General features: G+C 40.1%; 1 long non-coding RNA gene across 1 annotated transcript in view; it reads right to left on the reverse strand.

The window, feature by feature from the left end:
• The window catches only part of LOC110567216 (uncharacterized), a 70,152-nt gene that overhangs the window by 26,511 nt on the left and 23,403 nt on the right, over nt 1–20,238 (reverse strand). The gene's annotated exons all lie outside the window — the stretch shown is intronic.

A 20,238-nucleotide genomic window follows, 5' to 3' on the forward strand; every position in this document is an offset into this window, starting at 1 on the left:
CTTAGACTCCCACACATTAATAGTGAGAGACTTCAACACACCATTGTCAATATTAGACAGATCAACGAGACAGAAAATTAATAAGGATATCCAGGACTTGAACTCAGACCTGGAACAAGCAAACCTAATAGACATTTACAGAACTCTCCAGTCCAAATCCACAGAATATACATTCTTCTCAGCACCACATCACACCTACTCTAAAATTGACCACATAATTGGAAGTAAATCACTCCTCAGCAAAAGAACGGAAACCATAACAAACAGTCTCTCAGACCACAGTGCAATCAAGTTAGAACTCAGAATTCAGAAACCACCCCGGAACCGCACAGCTTCATGGAAAATGAACAACTTTCCCCTGAATGTAGACTGGATAAACACTGAAATGAAGGCAGAAATAAAGATGTTCTTCGAAACCAACGAGAACGAAGACACCACATACCAGAATTTCTGGGACACATTTAAAGCAGTCTCTAGAGGAAAATATATAGCAATTAAGTGCCCACATGAGAAGAAAGGGGAGAACTAAAATTGACACCCTATCATCAAAATTGAAAGAGCTAGAGGAGCAAGATCAAAAAAACTCCAAACCTAGCAGAAGACAAGAAATAACTAAGATCAAAGCAGAATTGAAGGAGATAGAGACACGAAAACCCCTACAAAAAAATCAATAAATCCAGGAGCTGGTTTTTTGAAAAGATCAACAAAATAGACAGACCACTAGCCAGACTAATAAAAAAGAAAAGAGAGAATAACCAAATAGATGCAATAAAAAATGGTAAAGGGGATATCACCACAGATGCCACAGAAATTCAAACCATCATCAGAGATTATTACAAACAACTCTATGCACATAAATTAGAAAACCTGGAAGAAATGGATAAATTCCTGGACAGTAGCCTCCTCCCATGCCTAAACCAGGAAGAAGTCGAAACCCTGAATAGACCAATAACAAGGTCTGAAGTCGAGGCAGCAATTAAGAGCCTACCACCCAAAAAAAGCCCAGGCCCAGATGGGTTCACAGCCGAATTCTACCAGACATACAAAGAGGAACTGGTACCATTCCTACTGAAACTATTCCAAATAATCCAAAAAGAGGGAATCCTTCCCAAATCATTTTATGAGACCAACATCATCCTGATACCAAAACCCAGCAGAGACTCAACAAGAAAAGAAAACTACAGGCCAATATCCATGATGAACATAGATGCAAAAATCTTCAATAAAATACTGGCAAGCCGATTACAACAGCACATCAAAAAGCTTATCCACCATGATCAAGTAGGATTCATCCCGGGGATGCAAGGCTGGTTCAATATACGCAAGTCTATAAATGTAATTCACCACATAAACAGAACCAAAAACAAAAACCACATGATTATCTCAATTGATGCAGAGAAGGCCTTCAACAAAATTCAACAGCCCTTTATGCTAAAAACTCTCAATAAACTAGGTATCGACGGAACATATCTCAAAATAATAAAAGCTATTTATGACAAACCGACAGCCAATATCATACTGAATGGGCAAAAACCGGAAGCATTCCCTTTGAAATCTGGCACTAGACAAGGATGCCCTCTCTCACCACTCCTATTCAATATAGTACTGGAAGTTCTACCCAGAGCAATCAGGCAAGAAAAAGAAACAAAGGGTATTCAAATAGGAAAGGAGGAAATCAAATTGGCCCTATTTGCAGACGACATGATTGGATATCTAGAAGACCCCATCATCTCAGCCCAATATCTCCTGAAACTGATAAGCAACTTCAGCAAAGTCTCAGCATACAAAATCAATGTGCAAAAATCACAAGCATTCCTATACACCAATAACAGACTTAAAGAGAGTCAAATCAAGAATGAACTGCCATTCACAATTGCTACAAAGAGAATAAAATACCTAGGAATACAATTAACAAGGAACGTAAAGGACCTCTTCAAGGAGAACTACAAATCACTGCTCAACGAAATAAGAGAGGATACAAACAGATGGAGAAACGTTCCATGTTCATGGTTAGGAAGAATTAATATGGTGAAAATGGCCATACTGCCCAAAGTAATTTACAGATTCAATGCTATTCCCATCAAGCTACCAATGACCTTCCTCACAGAACTGGAAAAAACCACCTTAAACTTCATATGGAACCAAAAGAGAGCCCGCATAGCCAAGTCAATTCTAAGCAAAAAGAACAAAGCAGGAGGCATCACACTACCAGACATCAAACTCTACTACAAGGCTACAGTAATCAAAACAGCATGGTACTGGTACCAAAACAGAGATATAGACCAATGGAACAGAACAGAGGCGTCGGAGGCGACACAACGTATCTACAACCACCCGATCTTTGACAAACCTGAAAAAAACAAGCAATGGGGAAAGGATTCCCTGTTCAATAAGTGGTGTTGGGAAAACTGGCTAGCCATATGCAGAAAGCAGAAACTCGACCCCCTTCCCGACACCTTACACTAAAATTGACTCCAGATGGATTAAAGACTTAAACATAAGACGTAACACCATAAAAACACTAGAAGGAAACCTAGGCAAAACCATTCAGGACATAGGCGTAGGCAAGGACTTTATGACCAAAACACCAAAAGCATTGGCAACAAAAGCCAAAATAGACAAACGGGACCTAATCAAACTCCACAGCTTCTGCACGGCAAAAGAAACAGTCAATAGAGTGAATCGGCAACCAACAGAATGGGAAAAAATTTTTGCAGCCTACCCATCTGACAAAGGGCTGATATCCAGAATTTACAATGAGCTAAAAAAGATTTACAAGAAGAAAACAAACAAGCCCATTCAAAAATGGGCGAAGGATATGAACAGATACTTTACAAAAGAAGACATACATGAGGCCAACAAGCATATGAAAAAATGCTCATCATCACTGGTCATTAGAGAAATGCAAATCAAAACTACATTGAGATACCATCTCACGCCAGTTAGAATGGCGATCATTAAAAAATCTGGAGAAAACAGATGCTGGAGAGGATGTGGAGAAATAGGAACACTTTTACACTGTTGGTGGGAGTGTAAATTAGTTCAACCACTGTGGAAAACAGTGTGGCGATTCCTCAAGGACCTAGAAATAGAAATTCCATTTGACCCAGCAATCCCATTACTGGGCATATATCCAAAGGATTATAAATCGCTCTACTATAAGGACACATGCACACGAATGTTCATTGCAGCACAGTTTACAATAGCAAAGACCTAGAACCAACCCAAATGCCCATCGATGATAGACTGGACAGGAAAAATGTGGCACATATACACCATGGAATATTATGCAGACATTAAAAACGAGGAGTTCACATCCTTCGTAGGGACATGGATGAACCTGGAAACCATCATTCTCAGCAAACTGACACAAGAACACAAAATCAAACACCACATGTTCTCACTCATAGGTGGGTGTTGAACAAGGAGAACACATGGACACAGGGAGGGGAGCACTATACACAGGGGTCTGTTGGAGGGGAGGGGCGACAGCGGGGGGTGGTGGGGAGTTGGGGAGGGATAGCATGGGGAGAAATGTCAGATATAGGTGAAGGGGAGGGAGGCAGCAAATCATACTGCCACGTATGCACCTATGCAACAACCTTGCATGTTTTTCACATGTACCCCAAAACCTAAAATGCAATTAAAAAAAAAGAAAGGAAAAAGAAAAAAAAAATAAATAACATAAGCTATTGATTTGCTATACATTGTTCTTTGTATCAAAAAATCCCAGGAACATGAAGCTAGTGAGTGAGGCAGCTAGTCAGAAAACCACAGAGAGGAAAAGAACTAACAAAATGCCTTTGAGCACTCGCCCGTAGGCATGGACTGGGTGCATCACTGAAATCTCGTATTCATGTCTCTCTGGGCCTGATAGATTTTGCAGAGCTCACATAGTTCAGACTGATCTATTTTTTATTCTTACTTCCCCCTTTTGATTAAAATTTTTCTCTCAGAAAGCATTGAAGATTAACATTTTAGATGTAAGTCTGACAAACTTTACCAGGAAGGTTCATTTCTAGGTAATCTCATTCCACGTCAGAGAGAAAAAGGAGCGGCACCATGGCTTATCATCTTCATGAGGTCTCAAGGTCAAAAGGATTGGCAACTCAAAGGAATGATTAAGATCCCATAGCAATGGGATCTTAACCAGGCCATCTGCTTACAAAGGAGCTGCAGCATGTTGGATCAGTTCTAAGCATCATGCTATCATGATGCAAATAAGGACAGTTATTAATAAAACAACTTGAAATCCAAATCTAAAGTGTTTCTATTACTGAAGGTAGCCAAATAAATATTTCATCTATTTCCTGTCCTGATCTGAAGAGCAAGGTATTGAAGACCTCCAGTAATGAAGATGCCCACTCAAGTGGGGCTGCTGGATATGGTTCATTCCAATGTGGTAGGACGGAGTTATTTTATGGCTTTTTCCAATAAACAAAATCTTCAGATTGGAGACCATAATATTTGATGTTGTTATCACCTAATTGGGTTCTCGCCTGCTGCACAGAAAAAAGCCAAAACACTGAGCTAGCAGGTGTTGCAGCAGAGAAAGAGTTTAATTATTATAAGGCAACTTTAGTGAGGCAGACACTCAGGTAGATGCTTCTCAAGTCCACCTGCTCAATAATTCAAAAGCTAGGATTTTTAAGGATGGTTTGGCAGGCAGAGGGTGCTAGGGAATGGGTGCTACTGAGTAGTTGGAGATGAAATCATAGAGTATCAAAACTATCTTCATGCACTGAGTCAGTTCTTGAGTTGAGGTAAAGGGTCACCTGTCTGAATGATGTACGCTGGTTCATTTGGATGCAAAATCTGAAAAACTAACTCAGAGGCCAGTCTTAGGTTTCATAAAAGTGCTTGTATATGCAGTTACTATAGAAAAGCAAGCTAGAGAACAATACCAGGTTATTGTTTAACTATGCCTATAGCTTAGCAGAAAGGTTTGCAGGAAGTGAGATCCCCAATGGCTAAAGTTTCTTGGCCCCTTGACCACTGCAACTTCTAGAAGCCATCAAGAAAATCTATAAGACCTAAAGAGAATTGTTCTTCAAGAGAAAGACAAGTTCATTAATCTTGTGGGCAGTATGTCTGGTGAGGCAGGAATAGGAAGATAATTAATTAGTAACTGTAATTTATTAAAATGACTATGTACAAGGAATCAGACATGGAGAAAGAAAAGGTCAAAGAAAGGAAAATAATTATAACAAACATCTAATGATTTACCTATGCCTCTGTCTTAACAAAATCCAGGTCACTGCTATAATTCTAATCTTTCACCTCTTATTAATTTTATGATGGCAGTTTCAATGTCTTCATCCCCTATGAGCTTTCTGTGAAAATAACCTATAATTAATTTAGAATTTTTAGAGAGAGAGAAAAAAAGAATTTTTAGAGAGAACTTTATAATGCCTTGGTGATAATGAAGAATACCATAGGAGAGCTGGTTCATAGACTCCTTCAGCCATGTGCATGGGGCATCTGTTACCATTTCAAAGGGAGAAAGCTGATGTTTTCCAAATGGGGTAGAATATAAGTTAAGTAAATGAAAGAGCCTTAAGCCTCAATAGTCTAAATGCTTCCATAGGCCTTACGGATTGATATTTTATTATTCCATTTCCTCCTTCCACCAGTCTGGAAGACTGAGGGCAGTATGCACAATGGAAATGCTGATTTAGCCAATCTCAATCAGTTTTGACCACACAAGACAAGATATCTGTAAGCCTTTTATAAACTCCTATAATTTTTCCCATTCTTTTTATTTCACCAACTTTCTATATTCATTCAGTTTTATCTATTATTTTTTAAAATCCCTTCAACTCAACCTTTAAAAACTTCTGGACAAAATTACTTTTCCTTTAACAAAAACCACTGTCTCATGCCTTCTTTACAATATTCTTTATCACAAATGTATCCTACTTCTCCTTATACACTCTGTATACAGAATCATTTCTCTTTTATCCAGGAGTTTAATTAACTACAATTTTAACTCTTAGTAGCCTTAATTTCTAGTGAAAAACCTAGGCACAATTTTGAACTGTTTTATATCAGTATTTGTAGATAAAAACCACTTCATAATTTTTAGAAAATGTTTCCTCATTTGTTTAACAGATCTAAATAGATTTAGCTTTCCTACACTATATAAAAATAAGATGCTAAACTATATAAACTTAAACTTATATTTAACAATAGTCTAGTGTTTTAACTTATCTAGAAATGACTCAGACATTTTATGATTTGTTACTCAATTTAACGCGACTAAGATTAGGTTACTGAAAATATTTTTGAAATGATAAAAAGTTCATTTATAGGTTTTTATCCCACTTACATTCATTTAATGTATTCATTAACAATCATGCTCGAATTGTCTATTAAACAAAGGTAGCCATCATCTCAAGTTATTTTCTTGTTAATAATCTGTACAACTTGCAAATGTTAGGCAGTAACCACTTAAGCAAAAACCCTAAAGTTAAATACGTCGTTTTTTGTTGATCAGAAGACAAAGCCGTTTTTATTAAATAAACAATGTTAAACTACTCTTATTTGCCAAAGATTTATCCAAGTAATGTGAACCAAAAGGCATTTGAGTTAGTTTCTATTTTCCTGATAAAATATTTGATGTAAGTTGTTCTTTCTTCCTCTTCTTCCTTTCTTCTTCTTCTTCCTCTCCCTCTCCCTCTCCCCCTCTCCCTCTTCTCCTCCCTCCTTCCTCCTTCCTCCTCCTCCTTTTTCTTCTTTTTGAGACAGGACCTCACTCTGTCACCCAGGCTGGAGTGCAGTGGTGCAAACACAGCTTACTGCTACCTTGACCTCCCTGGCTTAAGTGATCCTCCCACCTCAGCTTCTCATGTAGCTGGGATCACAGGCATGGACCTCCATGCCAGGCTAGTTTTTTTAATTTTTTGTAGAGATGGGGTCCCACTTTGTTGCCCAGGCTGTTCCTGAACTCCTGGTCTCAAGCAACTTTCCCACCTTGGCCTCCTAAAGTGCTGGGATTACAGGCACGAGTCACTGTGCCCAGCCAACAGTACTACTTTTTCTTTATGCAATTAATTAGAGCTCTTTTATGTATTTTGGCAGTTAAGTATCACATACATATAAGATACATAAACACATGGATATACAGACATACAGTTAGAAGCAGATCATCTAGCTTTTTTTTTAGATAGTGTTGCTCTGTCACCCAAGCTGGAGTGCAGAGGTACGATCTCAGCTCACTGCAACCTCCAAGTCCTTGCTCCTGGTTGAAGCAATTCTCATGCCTCAACTTCCTGAGTAGCTGGCATTACAGGTATGTACCACCATGCCCAGTTAATGTTTTTATTTTTAGTAGAGATGGGGGTTTACCGTGTTGACCAGTCTGGTCTCAAACTTTTGACCTCAAGTCATCTGCCCACCTTAGCCTCCCAAAGTGCTGGTATCATAGGTGTGAGTCACTGTGCCTGACCCATACAGCTTTTATAAGATTCTTCATTTGCCAGTTTTCAAATAGTTTTTCTCTTGTCTTTAGACTATCAATCTCTTAGTTACTTGTTCCATTGCCCTAAACAATTGTTAGCTAAGCAGCTGTAAATGTGTACCTCCCAGGATGCCACTCATAAGTGACAGGCAGAAAATTTACATCTCAAAGGCACAAAACTTAGATCAAAATACCATTTTTTGCTGAGATAAACGTCAGAGGGAAAAGCTCAAGTTAAGACAACAATGCCAGGAAAAGTATCTCAAACAAAAGTAAGGTATTTAATGTAAACTTTAAGCCACTGTCTTTCCCATTAAAAACCATTAAATGGAGGATCGGGGCCAAGATGGCTGACTAGAAGCAGTAGCGATTGGAGGCTCAAGAACCATAATAACGTATGAATCCTGCACCAGCAACCAAGGTATCTAAGTTCTCTTATCAGAACTGACTAGGTGGCCGGCATGATCCATGGAGAGGAAGGTCAAGAACAGTGTGGTGCTGCAGCCCTCCTGAGAGCCACATGGGGCAGGGGAGATCCCACCCACCAGGTAAGAGAGGCCGTAAGTGTGCTACCCCGCCAGGGAAACCATGCTTTTTCCACAGAACTGTGCAACCCACTGTCAGAAAATCTCACTTGTGAACCCATGCCACCAAGGCCTAGGATCCCAACCCCAGAGCCCCGCAGATTCTCAACAGCCTCTCAGCTAGAATCTGCTTAAGCAGGGGGAGGGGCGACCAGCACCACAGCAGCAGCTACCTGCTGTCTAAGCCAACTGAGCTCCTTGGGGGACGATCAGCAGCCAGCACTGGGACTGATAACTGCCTAACATGCTAAGCTCCCTTGGCAGCGGAAGGACAGCAGCCATCTCTATACCTCCAGCCCATGCTTTTTCCCTGCTGGAGCCAGGGAGACTGGATGGCTTGGTCCCAAGAGGTTTCCCTGAAGACCAATACACCAGCTGTGGCAGACTGTGGCCAGAGGCTGACCCATCATTCCTCACTGGATGGGGCCTCCCTGCAGGGAAGCCTCCACAACTCCATCCAGAGGCTCAGGGACAGAACCCTGATATCCCTGGGCCTGAGCCCCTAGAAAGAGAGGTGGCCACAGCCTCTACGGACCAGCAGACTTAGCCTTTCCTTCTGGAAGTTCTGAGGCATCCAGGCAGCCCAGATAAGTGGGTTTGCCCTCAACAAAGCATACCTTCTCCACCAAGGGACACAGTGGTTCATTAAACACGTCCTGTTCCCCATGCCACTCAGCTGGGTGAGTCCCTCCAACAGGAGTTGTCAGATACCCTATAAAGGAGTGATTCTACTGGCATCAGGTTGGCAGCCCTGGAGGTCAGAGATTCCAGAAGGAGGAGGTACCCACCTGTGCTGTTCTCCAGCCTCCTTGAGTGACATTTCCAGGCACAGGAGTGAACCAGATGAGTAGAACCTGAAGTGAACCCCCAAGCAAATCAAAGCAACCCAAGAGAAGAGGGACCTGACCATTGAAAGAAAAACAAACAGAAAGCAACAACAATAGCACCAAAAACAAACAAAAAGACCCCGGAAAACACCGTGCAAAGGTCAGCAACCTCAAAGACTGAAACTAGACAAACTCATGAGGATGAGAAAGAATCAATGAAAAAACTCTGGAAACCCAAAAGGCCGGAGTGCATCTTCTCCAAACGATCGCAACACCTCTCCATAAGGGCACAGAACTAGATGGGGGATGAGAAGGATGAACTGACAGAAGTAGACTTCAGAAGATGGGTAATGAAAAACTCAGCTAAAGGAGCATGTTCTAATCCAAAGCACGGTAGCTAAAAATATTGATAAAAGCTAAGAGGAGCTACGAACTAGAATAACCAATTAAGAGAGAAAAAGAAACGACCTGATGGAGCTGAAAAACACAGCACATGAACTTCACAAAGCATAAAGTCTCAATAGCCAAATCGACCAAGTAGAAGAAAGAATGTCAGGGTTTGAAAACCACCTTGCTGAGGCCAGGCACAGTGGCTCACGCCTGTAATCCCAGCACTTTGGAAGGCCGAGGCTGGCAGATTGAGGCCATCCTGACCAACATGGTGAAACCCTGTCTCTACTAAAAATACAAAAAAAAAAATTAGCTGGGCAAGGTGGTGCATGCCTGTAGTCCCAGCTAGGCTGAAACAGGAGAATTGCTTGAACCCAGGAGGTGGAGATTGCGGTGAGCCGAGATCGCGCCACTGCACTATAGCCTGGGCAACAGTGCAAGACTCCATTTAAAAAAAGAAAGAAAGAAAGCCACTTTGTTGAAATAAGGCATGCAGACAAGATTAGAGAAAAAAGAATGAAAAGGAATAGACAAAGCCTTCAAGAAATATGGGACTATGTAAAAAGACTGAACCTACAACTGATTCGAGTATCTGAAGGGGATGGGCAAAATGGAAACAGTGGAAAACACACATCTGGATATGACGAGAACGTCCCCAGCCTAGCAAGACAGGTCAACATGCAAATTGAGGAAATATAGAGAACACCACTAAGATGCTCCATGAGAAGATCAACCCTAAGACACAAAATTATCAGATTCTCCAAGGTTGCAATGAATGAAAAAATGTTAAGGGCAGCCAGAGAGAAAGGCCAGGTCACCTACAAAGGAAAGCCCATCAGACTGACAGTGGCCCTCACAGTAGAATCCATACAAGCCAGAAGATATTGGACCCAATATTTCAACATTCTTTTTTTTTTTTTTTTTGAGATGGAGTCTTGCTCTGTCACCAGGCTGGAGTGCAGTGGCGCAATCTTGGCTCACTGCAACCTCCACCTCCCGGGTTCAGGCGGTTCTCCTGCCTCAGCCTCCTGAGTAGCTGGGACTACAGGCATGCGTCACCAGCCCAGCTAATTTTTGTATTTTTTAGTAGAGACAGGGTTTCACCATGTTGGCCAGGATAGTCTTGATCTCTTGACCTTGTGATCCACCTGCCTCGGCCTCCCAAAGTGCTGGGATTACAGGTGTGAGCCACTATTTCAACACTCTTAAAGAAAAAGAGCGAAACTCCGTCTCAAAAAAAAAAAAAAAAAGAAAAGAATTTTCAACCTAGAATTTCATATCCAGCCAAACTAAGCTTCATAAGCAAAGGAGAAATAAAATTCTTTTGAGATAAGCAAATGCTGAGGACATGCCTTGCAAGAGCTGAAGACCTAATTATGGAAAGAAAAAACAGGTATCAGCCACTGCAAAAACATACCAAAATATAAAAACCAATGACGTTATGAAGAAATTACATCAACTAGTGTACAAAATAACCAGATGGCATCATGAAGACAGGATCAAATTTACACATAACAATATTAACCTTAAATGGAAATGGGCTAAATGCCTCAATTAAAAGACACAGACTGGCAAAATTGGATAAAGAATTAAGACTCATCAGTGTCCTGTATTCAGGAGACCGATCATGTGCAAAGACACACAAGGGCTCAAAATAAAGGGATGTAGGAAAATTTACCAAGCAAATGGAGAGCAAAAAAGAGCAGGGTTTGCAATCCTAGTCTCTGATGAAACAGACTTTAAATGCACAAAGATCACAAAAGACAAAGAAGGACAATACATAATGGTAAAGGGATCAATTCAACAAGAAGAGCTAACTCACCTAAATATATGTGCACCTGATACAGGAGGACTCAGATTCATAAAACAAGTTCTTAGAGACCTACAAAGAGGCTTAGAGTCCACACAATAATAGTGGGAGACTTTAACACCCCACAGTCAATATTAGACAGATCAATGAGACAGAGAATTAACAAGGATATTCAGGACTTGAACTCAATTCTGGATCAACTGGACCCAATAGACATCTACAGAACTCTTCACCGCAAATCAACAGAATACACATTCTTCTCATGTCACTTGGCACTTACTCTAAAATCAGCCACATAATTGGAAGCAAAACACTCCTCAGCAAATGCAAAAGAACTGAAATAGTAACAGTCTCTCAAACCAGAGTGCAATCAAATTAGAACTCAGGTCCAAGAAACTCACTCAAAAACACCCAATTACATGGAAACTGAACAACTTGTTCCTGAATGATTCCTGGGTCAATAATGAAATTAAGGCAGAAATCATGAAGTTCTTTGAAACCAATGAGAACAAAGAGATAACATACCAAAATCTCTGGGACACAGGTAAAGCAGTGTCAAGAGGAAAATTCAAAACACTAAATGACCACATTAGAAAGCTAGAAAGCTCTCAAATCAACACCCTGACGTCACAGTTAAAAGAGCTAGAGAAGCAAGAGCAAACTAATCCAAAAGCTAGCAGAAGACAGGAAATAACTAAGATCAGAGCAACCCTGAAAGAGACAGATACAAAAAAACTCTCCAAAAAGAATCAATGAATCCAGGAGTTGGTTCTTTGAAAAAGTTAACAAAATAGACTGATAGCTGGATTAATAAAGAGGGAATAATCAAATAGACACAGTAAAAAATGATAAAGGGGATATCACCACTGACCCCACAAAAATGCAAACTACCATCAGAGAATACTATAAACACCTCTATACTAATAAACTTGAAAATCTAGAATAAATGGATAAATTCCTGGACACATACACGTTCCCAAGATTAAACCAGGAAGAAGTCGAATCCTTGAATAGACTAATAACAAGTTCTGAAATTGAGACAGTAATAAATACCCTACCAACCAAAAAAAAAAAAAAATGGATTTACACCTGAATTCTGCTTCTGGAGGTACAAAGAGGAGCTGGTACTATTCCTTCTGAAACTGTTCCAAACAACAGAGAAGGAGGGACTCCTCCCTAACTCATTTTATGAAACCAGTATCATCCTAATACTAAAACCTGGCACGCACACACACACACACACACACACGCACACGCACACAAACACACACACTTCAGGCCAATATTCCTGAAGAAAATAATTGTGAAAAGCCTCAATAAAATACTGGAAAACCAAATCCTGCAGCACATCAAAAAACGTATCCACCACAATCAAGATGCCTTCATCCCTGAGATGCAAGGCTGGTTCAATATACGCAAATCAATAAACATAATCCATCGTATACACAGAACCAAAGAAAAAAACAACTTGATTATCTCAATAGATGCAGAAGATGCCTTTGATAAAATTCAACATTCCTTCATGTTAAAAAGTTTCAATAAACCAAGTACTGGTGGAACATACCTCAAAATAATAAGAGCTATTTATGAAAAATCCACAGCCAATATCATATTGAATGGGGAAAAACTGGAAACATCTGCTTTGAAACTGGTACAAGACAAGGATGTCCTCTCTCACCATTCTCATTCAACATAGCATTGGAAGTTCTGGCCAGGGCAATCGGGCAAGAGAAAGAAAGAAAGTATTCAAATAGGAAGAGAGGAAGTCAAATTGTCTGTCTGCAGATGACATGATTCTATATTTAGAAAACCCCATCATCTCAGCTCAAAAACTCCTTAAGCTGATAAGCAACTTCAGCAAAATCTCAGGATACAAAATCAATGTGCAAAAATCACAAGAATTTCATTACACCAACAACAAAAGAGCCAAGAGTCAAATCATAAATCAACTCCCATTCGCAATTGCAACAAAGAGAATAAAATACCTAGAAATACAATTTACAAGGGACATGAAGAACCTCTTCAAGGAGAACTACAAACCACTGCTCAAGGAAATAAGAGAGGACACAAACAAATTGAAAAGCATTTCATGCTCATAAATAGAAGAATTGATATTGTGAAAATGGTCATACTGCCCAAAGTAATTTCTAGATTCAATGCTATTCCCATCAAACTACCATTGGCATTCTTCATAGATTTAGAAAAAACTGCTTTAAATTTCATATGGAATCAAAGAAGACCCCGTATAGCCAAGACAATTCTAAGTGAAAAGAACAAAGCTGGAGACGTCATGCTACCTAACCTCAAAGTATACTATAAGGCTACGGTGACCAAAACAGCCTGGTACTGGTGCCAAAACAGACATATAGACCAATGGAACAGAACAGAGACCTCATAAATAACATCACACATCTACAATCATCTGATCTTTGGCAAACCTGGCAAAAACAACCAATGGGGAAAGCATCTCCCATTCAATAAATGATGCTAGGAAAACTGGCTAGCCATATGCAGAAATAAAACTAGATCCCTTTCTTACACCCTATACAAAACTTGACTCAAGATGAATTAAAAACTTAAATGTAAAATGCAAAACCATAAAAACCCTGGAAGAAAACCTAGGTAATAATAATCAGGACATAGGCTGGCCAAAGATTTCAAGACGAAAACGCCCAAAGCAATTGCAACAAAAGCCAGAATTGAGAAATGGGATCTAATTAACCTAAAGAGCTTCTGCACAGCAAAAGAAACTAGCATCAGAGTGAACAGACAATCTACAGAATAGAAGAACATTTTTGCAATCTACCCATCTGACAAAGGTCTAATATCCAGAATTTATAAGGAACTTAAACAAATTTGCAAGGAAAAAAAAAACAAGCAACCCCATCAAAAAGTGGGCAAAGGATATGAACACTTCTCAAAAGAACACATTTATGTGGCCAATGAATACATGAAAAAATGCTCCTTAACACTGATTATTAGAGAAACGCACATCAAAACCACAATGAGGTATGTTCTCACACCAGTAAGAATGGTTATTATTAAAAAGTCAGGAGACAACAGATGCTGGTGAGGTTGTGGAGAAATTGAAACACTTTTACACTGTTGGTGGGAATGTAAATTAGTTCAACCATTGTGGTTGAACAATATGGTGATTCTTCAGGGATCTAGAATCAGAAATAGCATTTGACCCAGCCATCCCATTACTGAGTATACACCCAAAGGAATGTAATTCATTCTACTACAAAGACACATGCACATGTATATTTATTGCAGCACTATTTACAATGGAAACAATCCAAATGCCCATCAATGATAGACAGGATACAGAAAATGTGGTACATATACAGCATGGAATAGTATGCAGCCATTAAAAAAGTGAGATCATGTCCTTTGCAGGGACATCGATGAAGATGGAAGCCATCATCATTAGCAAACTAACACAGGAACAGAAAACCAAACACGATATGTTCTAATAGGTGGGAGCTGAACAATGAGAACACATGAACACAGGGATGGGAAAAACACACACCAGGTCCTGTTGAGGGATGGAGGCAAGGGAAGGGGACTTGGAGGACAGGTCAATAGGTTCAGCAAACCACCATGGCACACATATACCTATGTAACAAAACTGCACGTTCTGCACATGTGTCCCAGACCTTAAAGTAAAACACTCAAACAACAAAAGCACTAAATATTTCTACTGATTTAGGTTCAGAAAGAAACATGACCTTACAAATAAACATTTCCTTTATAGATGTAAATTTATTTTACAAAGAGCTTCAAATTAGCCAGCTAAATTTCATAAAGTATTTTTTAACAAACAAGAAAATGTAATTTTTTTTTACTTTATAATTTCAACTTTTCTTTTAGATTCAGGAAGTACATGTGCAGGTTTGTTACATGGGTGTACGGCTTGATGTTGAGTTTTAGGGTACAAATGATCCAGTCTCTCAGGTAGTAAGCACAGTACCAGGAGTTAGTTTTTCAACCCTTGACTCCCTCTCTTTCTTCCCCATCTGATAATCCCCAATGTCTGGTTTGTTGTTGTTTTGCTGTTGTTTGATACAGGGTCTACGGAACATGACTTTGTTCTGTTTTATGGCTTCCACTAGTATTCCATGGTGTATACATACATTTCCCTTATTCAATCCAGTGTTGATGGGCACCTAGATTGATTCCACATCTTTGCTGTTGAGAACTCCGCTGTGATAAACATGAGTGTACGTGTCTTTTTGGTGAAATTGTCAGAGGTGTTGAAACCAGAGCAACTCCATATTGAATAGTAGCTGGGTTAAATGAGGCTGAAACCTACTGACCTACATTTCAAGACAATTAGGCATTCTAAGTCGCAGAATGAGATAGGAGATCAGCACAAGATACAGGTCATAAAGACTTTGCTAATAAACAGGTTGCAGTAAAGAAGTTGGCCAAAACCCACAAAAACCAAGGTGGTGACAAGAGTGCTCTCTGGTCTTCCTCACTGCCACAGTCCCACCAGCACCATGACAGGTTATAAATGCCATGACAATGTCAGGAAGTTACACTATATGATCTAAAAAGGGGAGGCATGAATAATTCACCCCTTGTTTAGTATATAGTCAAGAACTAACAGTAAATATGGGCAACTAGTGCCCCTCGGGGTTGTTCTGCCTAATGAAGTAGGCATTCTTAATAATGGTTGTCCTCTAATTTTTTAATAAACATGTTTTCAGCCATGCACAGTGGCTCATGCCTGTAATCCCAGAACTTTGGGAGGTCAAGGTGGGCAGATCACAAGATCAGAAGTTCAAGACTAGCCTGGCCAACATGGTGAAATGCCTTCTCTACCAAAAAATACAAAAATGTTAATTAGAAGATGCCAAATAGGAACAGCTCTGGTGCACAGCTCCCAGCGAGATGGATGCAGAAGATGGGTGATTTCCACATTTTCAACTGACGTACCTGGTTCATCTCATTTGGACTGGTTGGATAGTGGGTGCAGCCCAACAAGGGCGAGTTGAAGCAGGGTGGGGCATCACTCACGCATGAAGTGCAAGGGGCCAGGGAACTCCCCCTCCTAGCCAAGGGAAGCCATTAGGACTCTTCTATGCACTCTAGCCCAGATACTGCCCTTTTCCCATGGTCTTCACAACCCATAGACCAGAAGATTCCCTCCGGTACCTACACAGCCACCAGGGCCCTGGGTTTCCAGTGCAAAACTGGGTGGCCATTTGGGCAGAAACCGAGCTAGCCACAGCATTTTTCTTATATACCCCAGTGGTACCTGAAATGCCAGTGAGACAGAATCCTTCACTCCCATGGAAAGGTGGCTGAAGACAGGGAGCCAAGCACCCACCCCCACAGAGACCAGCAAACTAAGATCCACTGGCTTGAAATTCTCACAGCCAGCACAGCAGTCTGAGCTGACCTGAGACATTTGAGCTTTGTTGGGGGAAAGGTGTCCACCATTGCTGAGGCTCCAGTAGGCAATTTCAACCCCACAGTGTAAGCAAAGCTGCCAGGAAGCTCGAACTGGGTGGAGCCCAACACAGCTCAGCAGCTACAGGCAGAATTTCTCACTAGATGTCCTCACTGGGCAGGGCGTCTCTGAAAAAAGGCAGCAGCCCATCAGGGACTTATAAATAAAGGCCCCACCTTCCTGGGACACAGCACCTGGGAAAAGCAGTAGTAATGGGTACAGCTTCAGCAGACCGAAACGTCCCTGCCTGGCAGCTCTGAAGAGAGAAGTGGAATTCTCAACACAGCATCTGAGCTCTGATAAGAGACAGACTACCTCCTCAAGTGGCTCTCTGACCCCCATGTATCCTGACTTGGAGACACCTCCCAGCAGGGGCAACAGATACGTCACAGAGCAGAGCTCCAGCTGGAATCTGGTGGGTACCCCTCTGAGACGAAGCTACCAGAAGAAGGAACAGGCAGCAATCTTTGCTGTTATGTAGCCTTCATGGGTGGTTCCCAGGCAAGCAGGGTCTGGAGTGAAACTCCAGCAAACTCCACCAGACCTGCAGCAGAGGGGCCTGTTAGAAGGAAAACTAACAAACAGAAAGAAATAGTTTCAGCATCAACGAAAAGGACATCTGCTCAGACATCCCATCCAAAGGTTGCTGACCTCAAAGACCAAAGGTAGACGAATCCACAAAGATGGGGAGAAACCAGCGCAAAAAGGCTGGAAACTTCAAAAACCAGAATGCGTCTTCTCCTCCAAAGGATCACAACTCCTCACCAACAAGCGAACAAAACTGGACAGAGAATGAGTTTGACGAATTGACAAAAGTAGGCTTCAGAAGGTGGGTAATAACAAACTCCTCCAAGCTAAAGGAGCATGTTCTAACCAAATGCAAGAAAGATAAGAAGCTTAAAAAAAGTTAGACGAAATGCTAACTAGAATAACCAGTTTAGAGAAGAACATAAATGACCTGATGTAGCTGAAAAACATTGCACAAGAACATCGTGAAGCACAAACAAGTATGAATAGCCGAATTGATCAAGGGGAAGAAAGGATATCAGAGATTGAAGATCAACTCAATGAAATAAAGTGGGAAGACAAGATTAGAGAAAAAAGACTGAAAAGAAATGAACAAAGCCTCCAAGAAATACGGGATTATATGAAAAGATCAATCTGTGTTTGATGAGTGTACCTGAAAGTGAAGGGTAAAATGAAACCAAGTTAGAAAACACTCTTCAGTATATTAGCCAGGAGAACTTCCCCAACATAGTAAGGCAGGCCAATCTTCAAATTCAGGAAATACAGAGAACACCACAAAGATACTCCTTGAAAAGAGCAACTCCAAGACAATAATCATGAGATTCAAAAAAGAACAAAATGAACAAAAAAATGCTAAGGGCAGTCAGAGAGAAAGGTTGGGTTACCCACAAGGGGAAACCCATCAGACTAACAGCAGATCTCTCAGCAGAAACCCTACAACCCAGAAGAGAGTAGAGGCCAATATTCAACATCTAGTGGCAGGATCAAATTCACACATAACAATATTAATCTTAAATGTAAATGGGCTAAATGCCCCAATTAAAAGACACACACTGGCAAATTGGATAGAGTCAAGACCCATCAGTGTGCTGTATTCAGGAGACCCATCTCACCACGTGAAAAGACATACATAGGCTCAAATAAAGGGATGGAGGAAGGTTTACCATGCAAATGAAAAGCAAAAAAAAAAAAAAAAAAAGCAGGGGTTGGAATCCCAGTCTCTGATAAAACAGACTTTAAACTATCAAAGATCAAAAGAGAAAAAGAAGGGCATAACATGATGGTAAAGGGATCAATGGAACAAGAAGAGTTAACTATTCTAAATATATATTCACCCAATGCAGAGCACCGAGGTTCATAAAGCAAGTTCTTAATGACCTACAAAAAGACTTGGACTCCCACACAATAATAGTGGGAGACTTTAACACCCCACTGTCAATATTAGACAGATTGACAAGACAGAAAATTAACAAGGATATCCAGGACTTGAACTCAGTTCTGGACCAAGAGAACCTAACAGACATCGATACAACTCTCCACCCCAAATCCAAAGAATATACATTCTTCTCAGCACCACATTGCGCTTATTCTAAAATTGACCACATAATTGGAAGCAAATTACTCTTTAGCAAATGCAAAATAACAGAAATCATAACAGTCTCTCAGATCACAGTACAATCAAATTAGAATTCAGGATTAAGAAACTCACTCAAAACCACACAACGACATGGGAACTGAACAACCTGCTCCTGAATGACTACTGGAAAAATAATGAAATGAAGGCAGAAATGAAGAAGATCTTCAAAACCAATGAGAATGAAGACACCACATACCAGAATCTCTGGGACACATTTAAAGCAGTGTCTAGAGGAAAATGTACAGCACTAAATTCCCACAAGAGAAGTCAGGAAAGATCTAAAATTGACACCCTAATATTACGATTAAAAGAACTAGAGGCTCAAAACCTAAAATGCAATTAAAAAAAAAAAAAAAGAACTAGAGGACCAAGATCAAATTCAAAAGCTAGCAGAAGACAAGAAATAACTAAGATCAGGGCAGAACTGAAGGAGACAGAGACACAAAGAACCCTTCAAAAAAATCAATAAATCCAGGAGCAGGTGTTTTGAAAAGATCAACAAAATAGATAGACCCCTAGCCAGACTAATAAAAAAGAAAAGAGAGAATTGAATAGATGCAATAAAAAATGATAAAGGGGCTATCACAAACAATTTCACAGAAATACAAAATAGTATCAGAGATGGTACAAACACCTACTACGAACACCTCTATATAAATAAACCAGTAAATCTAGAAGAAATAGATAAATTCCTGGACACTTACACCCTCCCAAGACTAAACCAATAAGAAGTTAAATCCCTGAATAGATCAATAACAAGATCTGAAATTGAGGCAGCAATTAATAGCCTACCAATCAAAAAAAGTCCAGAACCAGATGGGATCACAGCCAAATTCTACCAGAGGTACAAAAAAGAGCTGCTACCATCCCTTCTGAAACTATTCCAAACAATGCAAAAAGAGAGAATCCTCCCTAATTCATTTTATGAGACCAACATCATCATAATACCAAAACCTAGCAGAGACACAACTAAAAAAAATTTCAGGCCAAAATCCATGATTAACATTGATGTGAAAATCCTCAATAAAATACCGGCAAACTGAATCCAACAGCACATCAAAAAGCTTATCCAGCACAATCAAGTTAGCTCCATACCTGGGACGCAATGCTTGTTCAACATATACAAATGTATAAATGTAATCCATCACATAAACAGGACCAAAGACAAAAACCACGATTCTCTCAATAGATGCAGAGAAGGCATCTGACAAAATTCAACAGCCCTTTATGCTAAAATCTCTCAATAAACTAGGTATCAATGGAACATATCTCAAAATAACAAGAGCCATTTATGACAAACCCACAGCCAATATCATACTAAATGGGCAAAAACTGGAAGCATTCCCTTTGATAACTGGCACAAGAGAAGAGTGCCCTCTCTCATCACTCCTATTCAACATAGTATTGTAAGTTCTCGAAAGGGCAATCAGGCAAGAAAAAGAAATAAAATTCATTCAATTAGGAAAAAAGGGAGTCAAATTTTCTGTATTTGCAGATGACAGGATTGTATATTTAGAAGACCCCATCATCTCAGCCCAAAATC

This window comes from Aotus nancymaae, unplaced genomic scaffold (assembly GCF_030222135.1).
Source record: "Aotus nancymaae isolate 86718 unplaced genomic scaffold, 86718_ANA_hifiasm-v0.15.2.pri h1tg000016l, whole genome shotgun sequence".
NCBI classification, from domain to species: domain Eukaryota; kingdom Metazoa; phylum Chordata; class Mammalia; order Primates; family Aotidae; genus Aotus; species Aotus nancymaae.